General features: G+C 46.3%; 1 long non-coding RNA gene across 1 annotated transcript; it reads left to right on the forward strand.

Moving 5' to 3' along the window:
- Nucleotides 1–347: 347 nt before the first annotated feature.
- C7h12orf54 (similar to human chromosome 12 open reading frame 54) lies at nt 348–19,133 on the forward strand. The gene is made up of 10 exons (NR_036618.2): nt 348–385; nt 880–964; nt 4,685–4,715; nt 5,129–5,167; nt 9,365–9,397; nt 11,137–11,161; nt 14,760–14,811; nt 15,460–15,492; nt 16,155–16,332; nt 18,966–19,133. It is a non-coding gene; the product is annotated as a similar to human chromosome 12 open reading frame 54 (long non-coding RNA).
- Nucleotides 19,134–19,874: the final 741 nt, after the last annotated feature.

Raw genomic sequence — 19,874 nt, forward strand, 5'->3', positions numbered from 1 at the left:
AAATTCAGAACAGAAAAGTTTATCTTTACAGAAATCTTGAAGTCAGATTTTTCAGGCCCTCTTTTGAAACTCAGAACAGAAGGTAGAGTCTGCTTTGGGGCTCCCTCTAAAGGTCAGCGGATGTTTTATAAAATTAATAGAGGAACACGAGGAGGCAAAGTCTTCAGAAATTAAACTTAAAATTTTATATCGTCCCTTTGTTTCACCAATGTGGAGGTGGCAGGGCCCGAGGTGAGCTAGGCCTGAGCTGATCCCTGCCCCACATCTATGATGTCATAGCTGAAGTCACAAAGTGTTGGGAGGCAAGGGTCAGCAGCAGAGGAAGGTTGTGATATGGGGTTCAGAAGGGAGGAAGCGTAAGGGGAAGGGTGTGGAACATGGTCAGGTGAGTTGCTGGGCTGCTGGCCTGGTCTCTGATGGTGTGGATGGTGAGGAGGAGTTGGCAGGAAGAGTAGAACGGGTCCCCACCAAAGGCAGGCTTGTTCCTCATCTGGGTTTCTGCTTTGGCCTTGCAGACCCAAGCATGTTGACTGTGGGTTTTCCTTCCCCCTTTTCAAAGTGATTGACAGCGAGAGCTGACTGACCTCTGCCCAGGTTTCTGCCCTTAGCAGATGACTGAGTCCGAATTCACCGTATGATCCTTCCTGTTATTGTCTTAGGTCTTCTCTCAGATCAAGGAGTCTCTGGCCAGCCCCCTTCCTACAATGTTAAATCTGATTTCTTCAGGTCATGAAGGAGAGCGTTCTTTACACATACCTCCCCTATACACACACACACACACACACACACACACACACACACACACCATGACATAGGTTCCTGTGCAGAAATAAGTATGTTCTTACCGTGTGCCTAAGAGTCTCCTCTTATTTATTTCAGGGCCTGAAACTGTCTCCATCTTCAACTGCAGGGGCCTGGCCATCCCAAAAACAAAGGCAGGAATGACATCTGAGCAGCAAAGAAGGTAGTGTGCACTGCTCTCACGAGGAAAGGCCCTGGGCTTACATTGATCTACGGGAGGAGAAGCAGCTCCCCGCTCCCATCATCTGGCTGTACCTAGGGTGTGGTAAATGAGGACATATTGTGTCCCCATAATCTTCTCGGTAGAAGGGACAACAGTCTTTCCACTCTAGCCAAGAAGGTGGGCTTGCTCTGCTGTTCCTCCATGGGTCGTCTGGGCACTTCATCCTTTAAACACTGATCATCCCGGAGCCAATGCTCTCCAAGCACTTTGTGTCCTTCCTAGTGTGAATCAAAGCCAGACATTCAAAATCATGTTTCCGTATTGGAGAGAAGGCTGGTGGTTTAGAACATTGGCTGTTCTTCCAGAGGACCTGGGTTCAAATCCTAGCACCTACAAGCTAATTCTCAACTTTCTGTAACTCCAAAATCAGACACCTTCACGTAAACGTGCGTGCAGGCAAAACACTGACACACATAAAATAAAAACAATATAAAATACATGCTTCCCTTGGAATAGGATAGAAAAAGACAAGATAAAACAAAAAGGGCATTTCTGTTAAATAAAAGGGGCTAAGTGGGAGACCTGGGCGATGTTAGCTAAAATGAAAAGAGAAATAGAGTTTGCTTTTATATATCAAGGAAGTTTCAGGAAGAAACTGGCACTTGGCTTAAGTCCTTAAAGCATGTGACAGATGTTCTGGGACAAGACATTGTATGAATTAGGACAGAGAGAGAGAGGGCCTCTCATGGGCTCGTAACTGCCTGTCCTAAGAGCTCTGGGTGGTTAGATTTGCCGAGATCGAGCAAGGAACTGAGAGGCTGAAGCTCTGCAAATAGGAGAGGTGTCTCCTGCAGAGCTCCTGACGCCAAGAAGACAATGCCAGGTGTCTTATAGTTTTATATGAATACGCACATAAGCCATGCCGACGTTGTGGGCTCTCTCCTGAAGTGTTGTTGTTGTTGCTGTTGTTGTTGTTGCTGCTGTTGTTGTTGTTGTTGTTGTTGTTGATTTATTGGCAATATAAGAATACAAGACATTGAACAGATAACACGAATCACAATGTTTGGAATGAACTTAACCACTGCAAAGGCCTTCCTATAAGTCTCCAACCCCCCCCCCCCAGAACTCAGGTCATTCCCCTCGTTTTATAGATGAGAAAATGAACTTATCTAGGCAAAGAGATTTGAAAAGACTAGAATTGTGGCCCAAAGTTCCACTCTTCCAACTGTAATCCGCTCTCCTAGAGCTCAACTACAAAGCCAGCAGGTTGTAAGCAATCGAAATGCTATGGTGGGGTCAGGCAGATCTGAGTCGGAATCCAAGCCTTTCCTGGTGACTAAGCGTGTATCACAGCCTGATCTGCTGCGCATGGAGTGGGCCTTTCACATACTCACACTGCAGGCACAGGGTGTCTGCAGACAGAACGCAGGCCGGGACTCAGTTCATGAAGGCTCAGTCTTCTTCTGAGTCCCTCTCATCTTTGTTGTTCTAGCTTAATGACAGCACAAACACATGTGCGCACACACACACACACACAGAAAGAGAGGAGGGGGGGAGAGACTTGTCCCACTGTCCTTACCGAGCATGATTAGTCACCATCTCTGTTTTAAAGAATTTGGATTAAATATCAACATGGGATGGAAAAAAAATGGCTCAGTGTTTAAGAGCAGAGACTGTTCTTGAAAGGACCCAAGTTCAATTCCCAGCATCCATGTCAAACAGCTCAGTCACTTAACTCCAGTTCCAAAGTGATCAAATGCCTCTGGCCTACACACCACACACAGACATGCACACACATACACACACACACACACACACACACAGACACCACACACACACACACCACAGACACCACACACAGAAACACACACACCACACACAGACACCACACACACACACACACCACACACAGACACCACACACACACACACACACCACACACACACACCACACACACACACACCACACACACACACCACACACAGACACCACACACACCACAGACACTACACACAGACACACACACACACCACACACACACAGACACACACACACACAGAGACACCACACACAGACACACACACCACACACAGACACCACACACACACACTCCACACACACATACACCACACACACACACTCCACACACACACATAGACACCACACACACACACACACACTACACACACACACCACACACACACATAGACACCACAGACACACAGACACACACACACACACCACACACACACACACACACCACAGACACCACACACACACCCCTACATATAACTAAAATAAAGTGCCTCCATAAGCAAAGCCCCTGTGGATCCTAATTTGTTCTCTTTACCCCTGGAGCACAGAACGCCGAGGGAGAGAAGGAAGGGTATTTTAGGACAGGGCCATGGCTTGAATGAGGACCATCTGTGCTCAGATTCCATGGAGGAATCGCGTGAATCACCTGTAGGAATCCTAGGACAATGTCTGCCCTGTTCTAACACGTTGCTCATTAAGGGTCCTGTCTTACGCAGAGATCTTCTGGGGCTCAACATCCTTTGGGGATCCTTCGCTGTCCTCTGTGTCCCCAGACTTCTTGAGATTACAGGCGTTTATGTTTTCCCTTGGAAAAGCTACTTCTGATGACAAGGACAGTTCAAGCAGGACCCAAGACAGAGACAGCAGGGTCCTCAGGTTCTTAACCGTGTTTTCCCCTCCATTCACCTTCCCCTCTCTTGTCAAATCCTGTCCAAGGGGCTCTATCCAGAGAAGCCCGAAGCAGGTCTAGGAGGGAATGGCCTCTTCCTGATCATTGCCAGTCCCTGGTTCTTGTGTCACTCCTACACAGTCCACACACGGCCATAAGATCTGAATGGACTTTATTCCAGTCCCCTCTCCAATCAGATACTACCTACCCCATCCTCAGCCCCTCCCTCTCCGGGGTGACGCTGGCATTCTCGTAGTACTTAGGAATAAGACCTTACTGGACCACAGATGCACTACTGAGGTTTGGCCTGTAACTCACTTCATTTTGACACTATGCCCCTGTACTGCACCACCCTTGTATTGTTCTGTCCCTGGAATTGTACTTCCTTTTTTAAAAAATTTATTTATTATGTAAATACACTGTAGCTGCCTTCAGACACACCAGAAGAGGGCATCAGATCCCATTACAGATGGTTGTGAGCCACCATGTGGTTGCTGGGACTTGAACTCGGGACCTCTGAGGAGCAGTCAGTGCTCCTAACCACTGAGCCATCCCTCCACCCTGGGAATTCCGTCTCCTAAGATACAACACTTGAGGAAAACAAGACCTTCAGTTCTGCTCCCCGGGGTGAGCCAAGCCTTTTTCCAGTTCTTCCTCAGCAGACCACCCCAACTCCATCAGAAGTCACCAAGGAAAACTAGAACACACTTGGGGACACAAAGACTGCGGTTTTATAATTGCAGGCGCCTCCTCCAAGGGGGCCTACGCAGGTCAAAGACAAGAGTGGGAAGCGGCTATATGGGCAGGAGAATGGTAGGTACCACCTTTAGCACAGCGGACCCGTGGCATTCTCGACGCTCTGTATAATAACCCGGCATACCCAGAAGACAAGAGTTCCGGGGCAGCAGGGGGCGGGAGATAGGAGATGTAGGGTAACGAGTATTTCTAAAATTTAAGAATTCCCACTGGTACACTGGAATTGGCTTGTCTTCCTCATAAGATTTCTTTATTTTCAGCACATCCATTGAACAGACAATGAAGCCCCGGGTGAGTGAGTCGGCCACATGCGTTGGTTTTGTGGGGGCTCCCGGAGTGTGGGGGGAGAAGAGAAAAACTGGGTGCCAAATCTTATATCTTTGGGACACATAGGCTTTGTGGTTTGGGTCTTTGAGAGGCCGGTAGGTCACCTAGTAGCAAGGCCAGGTCACAGTTCCCACGCCGCTTCTGTACCTGGTGGTTCCGGGCCAGGCTATGGGATGTTGCTAAGGCAGGTAAATGTGAACGGCTGTTATTGAGGCTCTCAGCTACTTAGGGTGGGGGTTGGGGAGGAATAGAATATCTTCTAGAATGTCACCTCAGTTCCAAGAAATATCTCTTTACCCACCGCTTACGTGTTATGTCAGGCCAGGTTCGTGGAGAGTTGGGATAATGTTTTCAAGGCTTGTCTGTTGTTTCAACAGGAAAAAGATTTGATAATCACTGAAACCCTGTGGGAGCAGGTAAGTCCACGGGTTGCTTTTGACAGCACGGGGACATGGGAGAAAGGGAGGGGCTAATTTTCCTCCCTTTAATGATGAAGAGTCACATCCTGTCCCTTTCACTCTCTGAGCCCCAACGCACCCCCATTCTGTACATCTCTGTGCAGCTTCCAACACCCACCATTCTGGCCCTGTCAGGAGTCCCGTTTGTGGTGTTTGGTTTCACAGCTGTTGAACCCCTCAGTGCTAAGGGGCCGCCACGGACTCGTCAGCGCAGCTTTGGCCTCTCCCGTGGGCTCGACGTGCGTGGGCTCAACGCGCCGCAGCTGTGCTCTGATCCCCCACGGTAAACGTTGGTGTGGCTGCATTCCCAAGCCAGTTTAAATGATTTAGATGTTATCTACTACCTCCATCTGCAAGGGTTTAAAAGAAAACTCAGGTTGGAAAAGAACGCTGCAGATGAGCCCCAGTTCCGAGTTCTCTCCCTGCAACAGCCCCTGCAATAGGGAGATGGAACCCCGTGGAAAACTATCTCCAAGATACAGATTGAAGGAGGACCTTCTGTCCCCAGGGCCACGGACAGAAAACACTCCAGTTAGCGGAGGTCTGTGTAACGGCACGTTTGAGTACCACTGTGTGGCTATTGATGGAACCGCTGTAGTTTTAATTTCCCCGAAGGCTAAAAATGGTAACACTGTTTGAACTGTTTACTCGACAACATTCTGTTCCCTCTTTTGAGAATCGAACGTTCAGTCTATTAACCATTCGCTGACTGGGAGATTTGGGAGGGTGTGGTGTTTGGTTTTTGCAGTTTTGTGTAGATATCAGTCCCCTCTGTTGTGTGGTTGGCAGACCCTTCCCCTCATCCTGTAACCGCCTCTTCACCCTGGAGACCCCTTCCCTTGCTGTGCAGACTCTGATGCATGTAACACCCTTTGTCAGTTCTCGCAGTGATTTTTCTGTGCTGCTGAAGTCCCTTCAGAAAGTTTCTACCTTTGACTAGCTGTATAATTACTGTTTTTTATTGTTTTTTTTTTTTCAGTCAGGCATGTACGCCGGGCTATTCTCAAACCAGTGACTTCTCATTAGTGATGCTCAAGGCCAGGGGGATGTGGATTGACACATCTAAGGTCCTGAAAGTAAATAACTACCAACCAAGATCTCTAGATACAGCAATGCTTTCTTTTTTTTTTTTAATTAACAGACAAATAAAAGCAGATCAAGACTCTGTATTCAAAGTCCACTCGCTTTATACTTATATTTTAAAAAGATTGTTTTGATCCTTTTGAGACAGGGTCTCTCTATTGAGCAGTTCTGAATGGCCTAGAATTGTTTATGTAGACCAGGCTAGCCTCACACTCACAGAGATTCACCTGCCTCGGCCTCCAGAATGCTGGGATTGAAGGCATGCACCACCATTACCAACTTATATAGAAGAATTTAATGAAGTTTTCTTACACTGGGGATAATTCTCCTAAAGGTCAGTTGTAGATTATCAGATAAAACCCAAAGGCCAGATATGGTATAACACCTCCCAAGTTGTTGGTCAGAGGTGTCCAAGGAGCCCCCCAAAACAATAAAAACGATTGCCACGACCCCCAGAACCTAATAGTAAAACCCCATTGCTGAAGACCACGTTCTTTGGTCACATAACATGGGGATAGCAAGGGTGCTTATCAGGAAACTTCCTGAGCAGCTTCCGTAAGATTGGGAAGTGCTGTAACGGCTGCTAGGGGGGAAAGACAGCAGCAGTGTTAGCCAACTGTGAGCCCTGTAAGCTACAACACGAGCAATGTAGCAAGGTATGCCTGCCTGTGAGTGCAGAAGCAGCAGGTTCTGGCCATCTTCCCACCTGAGGGTACCCAGCTTGGTGGTGTGTTCACACATCCTTCTCAGCCTCTCTCTCCAGCTTGATGTGTGTGTCAGTTTGCGTGAGAATGGCCTGAAGTACCCACATTCTATACTGATGCCAGTAAGTTAGGAATGTCAGGCTATACATCAGACCAAATGAGCAAAGTAAATATATATATATATATATATATATATATATATATATATATATAGTGTGTGTGTGTGTGTATATATACATATATATACTTCAGCTCAAAAAAATCAGAGCTTTTTGCAGCTCTTACAGTATTATTAGCTTTTCCTAAGTCTCTTGATATAATTACTTAACCTTCAATATGCAGAAGGAGTTGCTCTGCATATAGAAACTGCTGGATTTATTCTGGATAATTCAGAATTAACTTATATTTATTACAAATATGACAGACAATCCTAAGTAGAAACTATTCACCATAGATCACCCACATTAGGTCTCACACAGGCTTGCCGGGTCCAATGTGGAAATGTGTTGGAAGCCTCAAAATTTCATGAAAAACAGCACGTTAACAGCCAAGGTTCAAAGAAAAAGAATTCTCTCACCTGCCAGCAAGCCAAGGACATTGTAAGGAAATGTCTCACTTATTCCCCCGTATAACCAAACTCCATTACCTGCAGGGAGTAACCCTAGGGACACCAAAAGAAATGAAATCTGGCAGATGGGTGTGTCCCATCTTGCAAAATTGGGAAAACTAAAGTCTGCACCCTACCGTCAATACATGCTCAGGGTTGCAGTGGGCAACTGCTTTGAGTTCTGAGAAGGCTGATTCTGTAATTACACATTTACTGGAAGTAATGGCTACGGTGGGGATGCCTGTACAAATCAACTGACAATATCTCTGCATATGTCTCCGGTAAGATGAAGCAATTCTTTACATATTGTAATATAAAGCACATTACAGGCATACCACACAAACCTTCAGGACAGCCAATTGTAGAAGGATCTAATGGCACCTTAAAGGAAATGCTTAGAAAACAAAAGTGAAGGATAAAGACCCTCCCCCCGCAAGGATGGACTACATAGTGCTCTGTTAACTTTAAATATTCTGAATGTTAACAAGAAAGGATCAGCAGCAGCCGAAAAAAACTGGGTTACAGAAAAAAAAAACTGTGTCATTAAATCAGCCTATGTACCGTAGGGATGTGTTAACATCAGAACAGAAGCCTTTGAAAGTTTTGTGTTGGGGATGCAGATTTGCTGATATTGCCACAGAAATGAAAGGCTGTGGAAACCATCAAAACCGACAAGATTAGAACTGAGCAGAAGAGGTCTCCGGAAAACCTCGGCCACTGACCCAGAAAACACTGATTTCACTGATAATGTCTGTGTTTATAATGTCCTGCTACACCCAGCATAACTGATAACTTAAAGCAAAAAGGGGGAAATGTAGTGAGAATTTTGCTCTGGAATTTTGGTTTCTTAAACACACACACACACACACACACACACACACACACAGACACAGATCTGGTGATGGGGTGAAACTGGGGGGATAAAGGGTGGGAAAAAGAAGAACCCACAGAGTAGTAAAAAGACAAGCTACAATGGCCCACATAGGCTCATTTGTTTGAATACTTGGTCTTTAGTTAATGGAACTGCTTGGGAAGGATTAGGTGGTGTGGCCTTCTTGGAGGAGGTGTGTCACTGGGAAGCAGGCAATGAGGTTTCAAAAGTCCATCCTATTCCTCTCTCTCTCCTTTCCCCTCTCCCCTCTCTCCTCTCCCCTATCCCCCGTACCCGATCTGTACACGCAGATCAAGTAGTACTCTTAGCTACTGCTCCAAAACCATGCCTGCCTGCTTCTGGGCTGTCTACCGTGATGGCCATGGAGTCAAACTCTCTGGAACTTTAAGCCCTGTACAAATTATTTCTTCTAGAAGTTACCTTGGTCATGGTGTCTCATCATGCCAATAGATAAACATTGTTCTTAGAGTGCTCATGGGCATGGAGGTGTGGGATGGATACAGCACCTTCCCGGTACCGACCACTGACCTCATGTGGTGGTTTGAATGAGAATGGTACCCTTAGGCTCAGATGTTTGAATGTTTGGTTCTCAGTTTCCTTAACATTCTCCTCCCAGCCCAGGTATTTTTAAATAGATTAATAAAATTCAGTCACCACATGCAAAAATGATAGCCTAGAGATCTATGTAGAGTTGAACTCATTGGGGGCTATTCCTGGGGCTAGAAAGCCCTAGTAGGTGGAACTCACACTGCACACAACGTGGCAATCAGGTTATAATATAACCTGGGAGGTTAGGTGACTTAATTTTCTATATAAGTTCCCTCTAATAAAGTGATACTTTGTAATGCTAACCTTTTTGCCCCTGTCAGGTGCTAATGGCCTTTAAAGGAATACAAAAGGAGGTAAGGTTATTTTGGTTTTCTAAATTCCCTGGAGCTTAACATTCCTTTTTTCCCCATGCCTTGCTGAGATGTGAACCCTTTCCAAGGTTTTCATTTCAAAGTTTTATATGACTGACTTGTCATCCTAAGCAACCGAGACGAGAAGAACCCCCTCTGAGAAACTATAGTAAAATACTGGGGAAAAGATGAACTTACCTGAAATTCTCTCAGCAGAAATTCTTGATCTGGCTATATGAAATGCTGCTCAGAGAATACATTGAGGAGACCCCCTCCAGGTAGTATGATAAACTGCCCTGGGAGGTAGTCTGCCTATTAACTGCAGGAGGTGCAAATTTTAGCCCAGGTTTAAACTTGTGTTCTCTACACAGAGTTCAATTTCTTTTCTAAACACGGATCAAATGTTTAAACGTTACATTGAAGCAAGCACCATACTGCTTACCTTTCCCCAGAGCCTAACTTGACCAAAATGCTGAAGTGTCTCAGATCCTACTTCACCATCAAGATTGCTTCAGTCCCCAGAACAATGTCCCTTTCTGTGGCCCCCGTAGCCACAACATTGTCCTGCTGTGATGTCTGGAACTTCCTCTCTTGAAAATCTTAGCAGGCTTTGCTTCTGACTGAGGTAAAATAGACTCTCAATGGAGATCAGAAGCCTCACAGTCTCACGGGGTGTGTTTTGTTTTGTTTTGCCTCTGGGGTCAAGACACCTTCTCCCTACCTGGAATTTCAATCTCCCAAGACAACAGTCTCCTGCAAACAGAACCCTTTTTCACAGAAGCGAAACTTGTGTGTGTTGGCTTACAGCTTCTCCGAGTGTATGTGAAGTTAACAGTCCATCTGTTCCCCCATCCCTTGCAGAAAGCCTCTCTGGTGCTTTCTCTTGCAGTCTCTTCCCTGATAGATCCTTCGTGTTGGTTCAGACAAGATAACCCAGCCATGGTGTAAGAGAGATTGTTTGAACACAAATGCTAAGATAAATCAAGCATAGTGCTGGAGAGATGTTTCTGCGGTTAAGAATGGTTACTGCTCTCGGCGAGGGTTCCCAGCACCCACAGGCAGCTAACAAAACTGTAACTCCAGTTCCACGGGTACCGCACCCTCCTCTGGCCTCCACAGGCACTGTGGGACATACCAATACATGCTGGGAAAACAATCGTACACATAAAAGAAAGATAAATCTTTTTTAGAAAGAAGTCAAGCAAAAGAGACCATGAACGGTGGGAACCGGGACAGTCCTTATTTCTTACTAGACAAAGCTCAGACCCGCACTAGAGCAACCATCTGGGTGCCTTGCATGAGCTCAGGAGGACCAAAATGACCCGCCAGCAGCTGTGTGTACTCTGCAGTGAGTAGAAAGGACTTGCAAAAGGCCCTTTCCAAGTCTACAGAGAGTCACTGATGTCTCATGAGGAAAGCAAAGGGGGAGAAGAAAAGTCGAAGCAGAAAAGCTGAAGAAAAATAAGTTAAGCTCATCCGTATGTGCTGCTGGGATGTTCAGAAATCTCTACATGCTTTAGGCACTCAGAGTATATGGGCCACATAGTGCATATGAGGCATCATCTTAATCATAAACAACATGGGCTCTGCTGCTAGGGAACATAGAGCTTCACTCCCACATGTTTGTGTTTCCCAAGTACACATCTGACAGCCTCTACATCTGACCAACCTGTAGCCAGCACACTGAACATCCAGGGAAACCAACCGAAGTCTCTGACCGCTCAATCCTCCTTCTCTTTCAGCTTCAAGAAGATGCTCGGACTCGAGGTAAATGAAGAAAATGAAAAGGCCTGGATAGGGAATGAGGGATGGAATTTGAGGGTAAAGAGTTTGCCCCAGAGTCTCATCTGACGATCTGCTATCTGGATCACAGATGGACTCTGGCTTCCTTCCCATCAGGCTGAGCCTGGCTTTCCCGGAAGCCCCTTTCCTACTCCGTGCAGCCTGGTCACCGCTCTCTTGGTTAACACTATTGCCACAGAATGTAGCACTAATGGCTCATAAACCACAGAAATGTATTCCTCCTGGTTCTGGAAGTTAGACAGCCCCCAGAACAATTTAATTTTATAATGGGGTCCAGGCAGGTCTTAGCTGCCTCTCCTCTACTGACCAGAACCAGGCTACTTTCTGGATCATGTCTCTCCTTTCAATTATTTTGTGGGGGTGGCGGTGGGGTGAGGCATAGCAGAAACGGGACAGGCATTGTCTTTTATAAAGACACTAATCTCACTAATCTGAGAACTCTGGTTTAGGGTCTGACCACCTTCCAAAGCTGTACTTCCAAAAACCATCACGACAGGGATTTGGCTTCAGTATATGATTGTGGAAGGGCCATGTCCTTCCGGCCAAAGCTCTTGGACAGTAATGAAAGGATCTTGAGGCGTAAGGAATGACTCTTGAGAGACTGAGAACTCTTAGTACTCAGTCAGGCGTGGCTCTTTGCAGTGGAGAGGCCATACACGGCACAGAACAGCTTTTCCAGTTCTCTGGTTCTGTACGAAGGGCTTAGTCGGGAAGAGAGATTGGAGAGGTTAGCATGGAATTAGGAACCAAGTTACAATTCTTTTAAAGACTTCTGTGTGTGTGTGTGTGTGTGTGTGTGAATGTGTGTGTGAGTGTGAGTGTGTGTGAGAGTGTGTGTGTGAGTGTAAGTGTGTGTGAATATGAGTGTGTGAGTTGAGTGTGTGTGAGTGTGAGTGTGTGTGAGTGTGTGTGAGTGTGTGTGAGTGTGTGTGAGTGTGTGTGAATGTGAGTGTGTGTGAGTTGAGTGTGTGTGAGTGTGAGTGTGTGTGTGAGTGTGTGTGAGTGTGAGTGTGTGTGAATGTGTATGTGAGTGTGAGTGTGTGTGAGTGTGAGTGTGTGTGAATGTGAGTGTGTGTGAGTTGAGTGTGTGTGAATGTGAGTGTGTGTGAGAGTGTGAGTGTGTGAGTGTGAGTGTGTGTGTGAATGTGTGTGTGAGTTGAGTGTGTGTGAGAGTGTGAGTGTGTGTGAGTGTGTGTGTGAGTGTGAGTGTGAGTGTGTGTGTGAGTGAGTGTAAGTGTGTGTGAATGTGTGTGTGAGTTGAGTGTGTGTGAGAGTGTGAGTGTGTGTGAGTGTGTGAGAGTGTGAGTGTGTGTGAATGTGTATGTGAGTGTGAGTGTGAGTGTGTGTGAGTGTGTTGTGTGAATGTGAGTGTGTGTGAGTTGAGTGTGAGTGTGAGTGTGAGTGTGTGAGTGTGAGTAAGTGTGAGTGTGTGTGTGAGTGTAAGTGTGTGTGAATGTGAGTGTGTGTGAGTTGAGTGTGTGAGTGTGAGTGTGTGAGAGTGTGTGTGTGAGTGTGAGTGTGAGTGTGTGAGTGTGAGTGTAAGTGTGTGTGAATGTGAGTGTGTGTGAGTTGAGTGTGTGAGAGTGTGTGTGAGTGTGAGTGTGTGTGTGTGAGTGTAAGTGTGTGAATGTGTGTGTGAGTTGAGTGTGTGTGAGAGTGTGAGTGTGTGTGAGTGTGTGTGAGTGTGAGAGTGTGAGTGTGTGTGAGTGTGTGTGAGTGTGTGTGAGAGTGTGAGTGTGTGTGAGTGTGTGTGAGTGTAAGTGTGTGTGAATGTGAGTGTGTGTGAGTTGAGTGTGTGTGAGTGTGAATGTGTGTGAGTATGTGTGTGAGTGTGAGTGTGTGTGTGAGTGTGAGTGTGTGTGAGAGTGTGAGTGTGTGTGTGAGTGTGTGTGAGTGTGAGTGTAAGTGTGTGTGAATGTGAGTGTGTGTGAGTTGAGTATGTGTGAGTGTGAGTGTGTGTGAGTATGTGTGTGAGTGAGTGTGTGTGTGAGTGTGAGTAAATGTGTGTGTGAGTGTGTGTGTGTACCTTCAGAGGCCATCATATCTGCTAGAACTGGAGTTATAGATGGTTGTAGGCTACCCACTGTGGGTACTGGAAGCTCTGGTCATCAGAAAAGACGGCAATTGCTTTTAACCACTGAGTTCTCGCTCCAGTCCAAACTTTAGTTCCCAAAATATACAAGTGTCTGGGATTATCAACAAAGACACACTTGGGGTTCTTCCCTCTACTCATCCAAGAAGAGAACCCATCTGTTGTGGTTCCACTCTATTTCTGTACTTATTCTAATCATCCAGGTCTCTTGCTAAGGGGCACAATCTTACGCAAGAGTCCAAGGGCGGGCTTGAGTTCTTAGGATCCAGATCTGTCTCTCCTGTGATACCAAAGCTGCTAATCTGTCTGTCAGGATGAAATGAGATTAGTTCAAGGGCCTCCAAATGCCATGAAAGGGTTGGTAGGCAAGGGGGTAATATCCTGAAGATTAGGCGGGGAGGGGGCTTCTCCACAGAATAGAACTCATAGAAGTTCAAATCCTGGGAATATTTAAATAGTCTAGAAAAAAAACCCCTCTGATCTTTCTTCAGGCCTGGTCCATCAAGCCCACTCTGGAGCAAGGAACTATGGTCTGGTAGAATCCATTGTGAGATGTTGGCACACAATATTTTCTTAGATAGTGAGCTCTAAGGTCAAAGGACAAAGGGCGACACTTACCCCTACTTGAAGGATCTTCTCTAAGCAAACTTGATCTCTAAGAAGTCATTGTGAGCCACGGGAATCCCTCTATGAATACCCACACTGTGAAAAGGTGGAGCTGGGGTATAACAGCTATTTTTCCAATATCCTTAAAGAGAAATTCTACCTAGCATGCACAAATCCCTGGGCTCAATATTTAGCACCATGTAAAGCCTATAATTTAAGTACTCAGAGGACAGAGGCAGGAAGAGCAAGAGTCCAACGCCGTCCTAGGATACATCATACTCTGTCCCAAATAATATAAAATCCACAGACTGGGGAAAATTCCGTCAGTAACATACTTGTCATGCAAGTATGAGGACCTGGGTTCAATCCACAGAACCCACGGTGCGTGGTTGCTTGTGCTTATAACCTCATTGATGGAGAGACAAAGATGGGTAGATCTTTGAGGCTTGCTGGCCTCGCCTTACTTGATGAATTCTAGGCCAGTAAGGCATCCTGTCTCAAAAAAGCAGGGTAGACAGTGCCTGATGTTGACCTCTGGTCTACACACACACACACACACACACACACACACACACACACACACACACAGCCCCACTTCTTTCCCATAGCCGAAACAAATGTTATAAGAAGTAAGAAACCAAAACTGACCCCTCCAGTGGCACTGTGTGAGATTGAGGCAGTTGACTGGCCAGCACTGACTGAGCAGAGATTGACAGAGTCACAGCTATCTGGTGCCACGCCTACACTCCTCTGACAGATCTGTTACCCTGAGTCTACTCCTCCCACACTAGACCCTTAACCAGAAAAGTGCGCTTATCAACTGGGGAGACATTTCCAGATCTCTGTAACAATTTCCTTCCTCAGGCATGAGCAACCGCACTGTGACATTCATACCACCTGTACTCCCCAGAACTGGGTAAGTGTCCCTATTCTAGCGATCTGCAAAAGGGATGGCATCTACCTGGATATGGGTGTGGTGGCCAGTCATGTAGCTAGCTATGAGCCTGCCTTCAGAAGCCTACAGTTGTAATCCATGCTCTCCTGAAACAGTATGTGTCGATCCTCCCTCGCTGTCAACTGAAGGTGAATGGCAAAGTTAAATTAAGGCTTTCCTCCCCATCCAGAGCCCCCATCAGAAATTCCCCTGGACCTCATCAGAACAGATTTTGGGAAATTCTCCTCATTGAACTGGGGAGCAGGCTTGAAACCTAAGTTTCTCTGTATCTCTCATATGACGCCAAAGCTAACGATAAAGACGCAGGAAAAGACAGGGAATCAGAAAGAAAAGTCATGGAGAACGGAAGGGAACTCAGGGCTTCCTTAGCAGGTTATGAAGAAAAGGAGGAACACTTGAGAGTCCTGTGCCCCGACACTGGACATATTTCCACAGAATAGACTGAGGAGGAAGATCTGCCCTCCTGTTAGGGACTTAATCTAAATATCAAGAATGACTTCTAACCATGGCAGCCGGAAAGGTTTTTAGCAAGTAGTGAAGAAAGACTGTAGCATCATGCTTTGTGTCAATGTAGAGATTTTAAAAATTTATCTATCTGATATGTTTCAGGCATGAACCTGCCTAAACCAAGAACTGGAAAAGGTGAGCCCTCCCCCTCCCCAGAACCATAATTTGTTCCTTTCAGAGCTCTGGCCTCACAAAACCAAGCCACTACCATTTATTCCCTGGGACTCTGTGCAAAGGCCGAGCCAGGCAAGTGCTCTATCACTGAGCTGTATCCTCAGCTCTCTTCTGGGATTGTTCATTGCTCTCACGAAGTTCCCCAGCCTGGCCTCTAATTCATTCAGTAGCCTGGGCAGGCCTTGAACTTTGGCTCCTCCTGCCTCAGCCTTCTACGTGGCTGGAGTTACAGGACTATACACCCATGACCAGCAAAGGCTTTTAAACAGCTTTAACTCGGTTGGTCCTAAATGTGGAACACTGATAAGCAATGTCATTACAGTTTAATTATCATACATGGAACAATTGTGATTGGCCCAAGCTTTTCTAAACCTGTCATCTAATCTCCCTGTTCCTCTGAAGCAAGCCAGAGGCATTTTCCTGGTGAACACTTGGCTCTGCCGGGTTACCCCTCTTAATCCTAACAGCCCCCAAAGACCTTTAAACCATGAAATTGGAACCTCGGAGTCAGTGACACCTGTTTCTGCTGATGCCAAGGTCCAGAGACAATAGAGAACGTGATAGAGACCCAGAGAGTTGTATCTCTCTCCTTTATGGTCTACCAGTCCTCTCATTTGATGCAGAAGCTTCACGCCTCCAGATCTCTCTACATCCCAAAATAAGAATCACAGCTCAAATTCTGGAGAGTAGTCATCGGAAGCCCATTCCTACACACCCAAGGATACAACCCCGTGACCAGCCAGCCTTCTACCCTAGACTCTAAACTTTGTCATCATGAAATGTCTCCAGTGTTTCTTCCAGGTATCTACTCAAATATCCTTCCCCCTTCACTGCCTACCCTCCCTGACTATCCTGCTATACATAGTGGGAACCCAGACTTCCTGGGTACTCTTGGGACAACATGGCAGAGAACTATCTTGGCAAGCAGGTGTGTAGTCCAGAGCAGAGGAACGAGGTTGAAAAAGAAAACAGGTGAGGGCAGGGCTGGCCCATGTTGTTCTGATCTCTGTGGTCAAGAACTAAAGAGAAGGTACCAGGCATAGATGGTTCTGTACGGGAAAGAGTGTTCCAGAATCAGAGAGAAAAATTGGAGGTAAAGATACACAATGGTAAAAGGTTCAAACACTAACAAACACAGAGTCCACAGTTCATTTACAGAAGGTATTTTGCACTTCTCACATTATTTGGGAGACTTAATCCAGTATCAAGAGTCAAACGCTAGACAGACATGCACAATGGGCGAAATGTGTTCTCTGACAGTTTCACACAGCATATAACAACTCCCTCTCTAATCTTCCTCCCACCCCCTTATGATCTGATCCTCCCTAAAGTCTCCCTTCCCGCACTCAGAACCTTTTTGTCTAGGTTGTTGACGTTCTGTGAAGATCCAGTGAGTTTAACCAGAATCACCTGTGGGATCGCGGGTTTGGAATTATCTCTTCTGTGGGTGCTAAAGAAAACGACTGCCTCTCCCCAGAACCCATCGGTAGACAGTAGTTCAGTAATGAGGGGTAGGCCCCATTCTTCCCAGTCCATGACTGGTGGTTGGTAGACTGTGTAAGTTCACTGTAGGCAACCATAAGCATCATGAAGTCGCGGCTACATTGGCTGTGTCAAATGGACCCATGAGACGGTGTCTCACAGCCCTTCCTCCTCTTCCAGCTCCTACATTCCTCCCTTTCCTTTTCTGCCATGTTCCCTAAGCCTCAGGAGGGTGTGGTATTACATGTCCTGTTTAAGGCTGTGTACTCAACTGTCACACTATCTTTGAGCACCCTGAGTGGCCTTGTGTGACCCTGAGTGATCACAGTGACCTTGAGTGACTATGTGTGACCCTGAGTGGCTGTGTGTGACCCTGAGTGGCTGTGTGTGACCCTGAGTGGCCCTGTGTGACCCTGAGTGGCCATATGTGACCCTGAGTGGCTGTGTGTGACCCTGAGTGACCACAGTGACCTTGAGTGGCTGTGTGTGAGCCTGAGTGGCCGTGTGTGACCCTGAGTGGCCGTGTGTGAGCCTGAGTGGCCGTGTGTGAGCCTGAGTGGCCGTGTGTCTTTGCATTCACCACCATGCCCTGCAGAGAGACTTCACTGATTAAAGGTGAGAGTAGTGTTTGTCTATGGGTAAAAAACATAATATCTAAAGGGACTCAGTTGCCTTCAGATTCTATTTCATAATAGGGTTGATGTAACCCCCACAGACACTACTTAACCAACAAGCCATTTCTTCAACCCTCTTAACACTCTTTACCTCAGGCGCATCTGACTCCTAACCCCACACGCAGAAGACTTTCTCAGATGCTTGCCCTCCCCACAGCCTACCCTACAGTTTACAGAGAATCTCCCTCAAGACACAGACTGAGTTGTGGGTGGTGGGAAAAAATGGTTTCATCTGCCTCAGTCTTAGTAGGGTGAGTGTATATTTTCTTAAGTGTCCCCCTTCAAATATTTTTGTCCTGTTTCCCCAATAATCAAAATAGATGGAGATTCCAATATCCAAAAATAAGATTGCATCTTTCAAAAAACATGAGTCAGTAAGCTTTTGTTATCGCTCAGAAACCCACTTTTTTATATATTTATGATATTTATTTTTAAATATAAAATGCATTGTAACTGAATTCTTTTTTTTATCTTTATTAACTTGAGTATTTCTTATTTACATTTTGATTGTTATTCCCCTTCCCGGTTTCCGGGCCAACATCCCCCTAACCCCTCCCCCTCCCTTTCTATATGGGCTTCCCCTCCCCATCCTCACCCCAATTACCACCCTCCCCCCAACAATCACGTTCACTGGGGGTTCAGTCTTGGCAGGACCAAGGGCTTCCCCTTCCACTGGTGCTCTTACTAGGCTATTCATTGCTACCTGAGGTCAGAATCCAGGGTCAGTCCATGTATAGTCCTTAGGTAGTGGCTTAGTCCCTGGAAGCTCTGGTTGCTTGGCATTGTTGTACATATGGGGTCTCGAGCCCCCTCAAGCTCTTTCAGTTCTTTCTCTGATTCCTTCAACGGGGGTCCTATTCTCAGTTCAGTGGTTTGCTGCTGGCATTTGCCTCTGTATTTGCTGTATTCTGGCTGTGTCTCTCAGGAGAGATCTACATCCAGTTCCTGTCAGCCTGCACTTCTTTGCTTCATCCATCTTATCTAGTTTGGTGGCTGTATATGTATGGGCCACATGTGGGGCAGGCTCTGAATGAGTGTTCCTTCTGCCTCTGTTCTAAACTTTGCCTCCCTATTCCCTGACAAGGGTATTCTTGTTCCCCAGAAACCCACTTTTGATTCCGATACTTAAGCAGCAATCTTTCCCTTTGGGGCAGGGCCTGCTCAGGCACAGTCTATGGTAAGAGGTAGCTTCCCTTGGGTGTCTGGATAGAAGCCTGAAGCTGTTCACATCACCAGGAGCACGCCTCACACGGCGCTGACCAGTAAATTATCTTCCAGGGCCTGGCTCAGTTACCTGATACTCAAAGGCTATGACATCATCCTTGCCAGAACCTATGGGCAGCGATTGTGAACTTGGACATCACCCGAGAGCCAGGCACATGCTAACTGCCAAGCAAAGAATCCAGCAGATAAAAAATGGAGGAAATAAATGTGATGTAAAACAAAGGCCTGCTTGGTCCTCCCTGGTTGTGGGATGTGAGGACAGAGCTGGTAAGTCACGGCTCCGTGCAGTGGGAGAAAACCCAAGACACAGTTCGTAAACTCACTTGTGGTCTCTTATTCATCCTTGTGGGGCTCACTGGCCTTCTGTGAAGTGAAGGGGCGTCAGGACTAAGGGATAAAGGAGGCCTTCGAGTCTAACACACCATGACTGGAACAGTCTCAAGGTACCTGTTCCAACACAGTCCCCCGGCCCGTGGGAGGACCACCTAGTCCAACAGAATTCTGTAAACTATAATTTTGTAAATATGAATACGTGTGTCATGTGGTCTGGAAAGACAGCTTTTATTTCTCTTCTGAACAGACTCTGAACAAACAAGCATAGCACATTAAATAACTCGGTGACAGAGCACGTAATCCTAGGAGTAAGAATGTGTCACACAGCCAGTACGACAGTAACTCACTAGAGCAAGATAGTAAGTTCCTGAATTGTCCGCTTCCTTATATGCTGACCTGCTGTTAGTAAGTGCAGACTTTTAACTCGTTCATTAAAATAGGATTACTAGGGGCAGTTGCGTAACAGTCATCAGAAATGACTGGGTTTTTGCTAAAAAACCAACACCGGATGCAGAAATTCTGTTTTCATATTAGTTTACCAGTATTTAAGATATGCTCTGATCCTATTTCTAAAAGCAGAAAGTCAAAGGACAGCCTCTGATGGAGGAGGAGGAAGAGGAGAAGATGAAG

This window comes from Rattus norvegicus, chromosome 7, assembly GCF_021556685.1.
Source record: "Rattus norvegicus strain SHRSP/BbbUtx chromosome 7, alternate assembly SHRSP_T2T, whole genome shotgun sequence".
Taxonomy (NCBI): domain Eukaryota; kingdom Metazoa; phylum Chordata; class Mammalia; order Rodentia; family Muridae; genus Rattus; species Rattus norvegicus.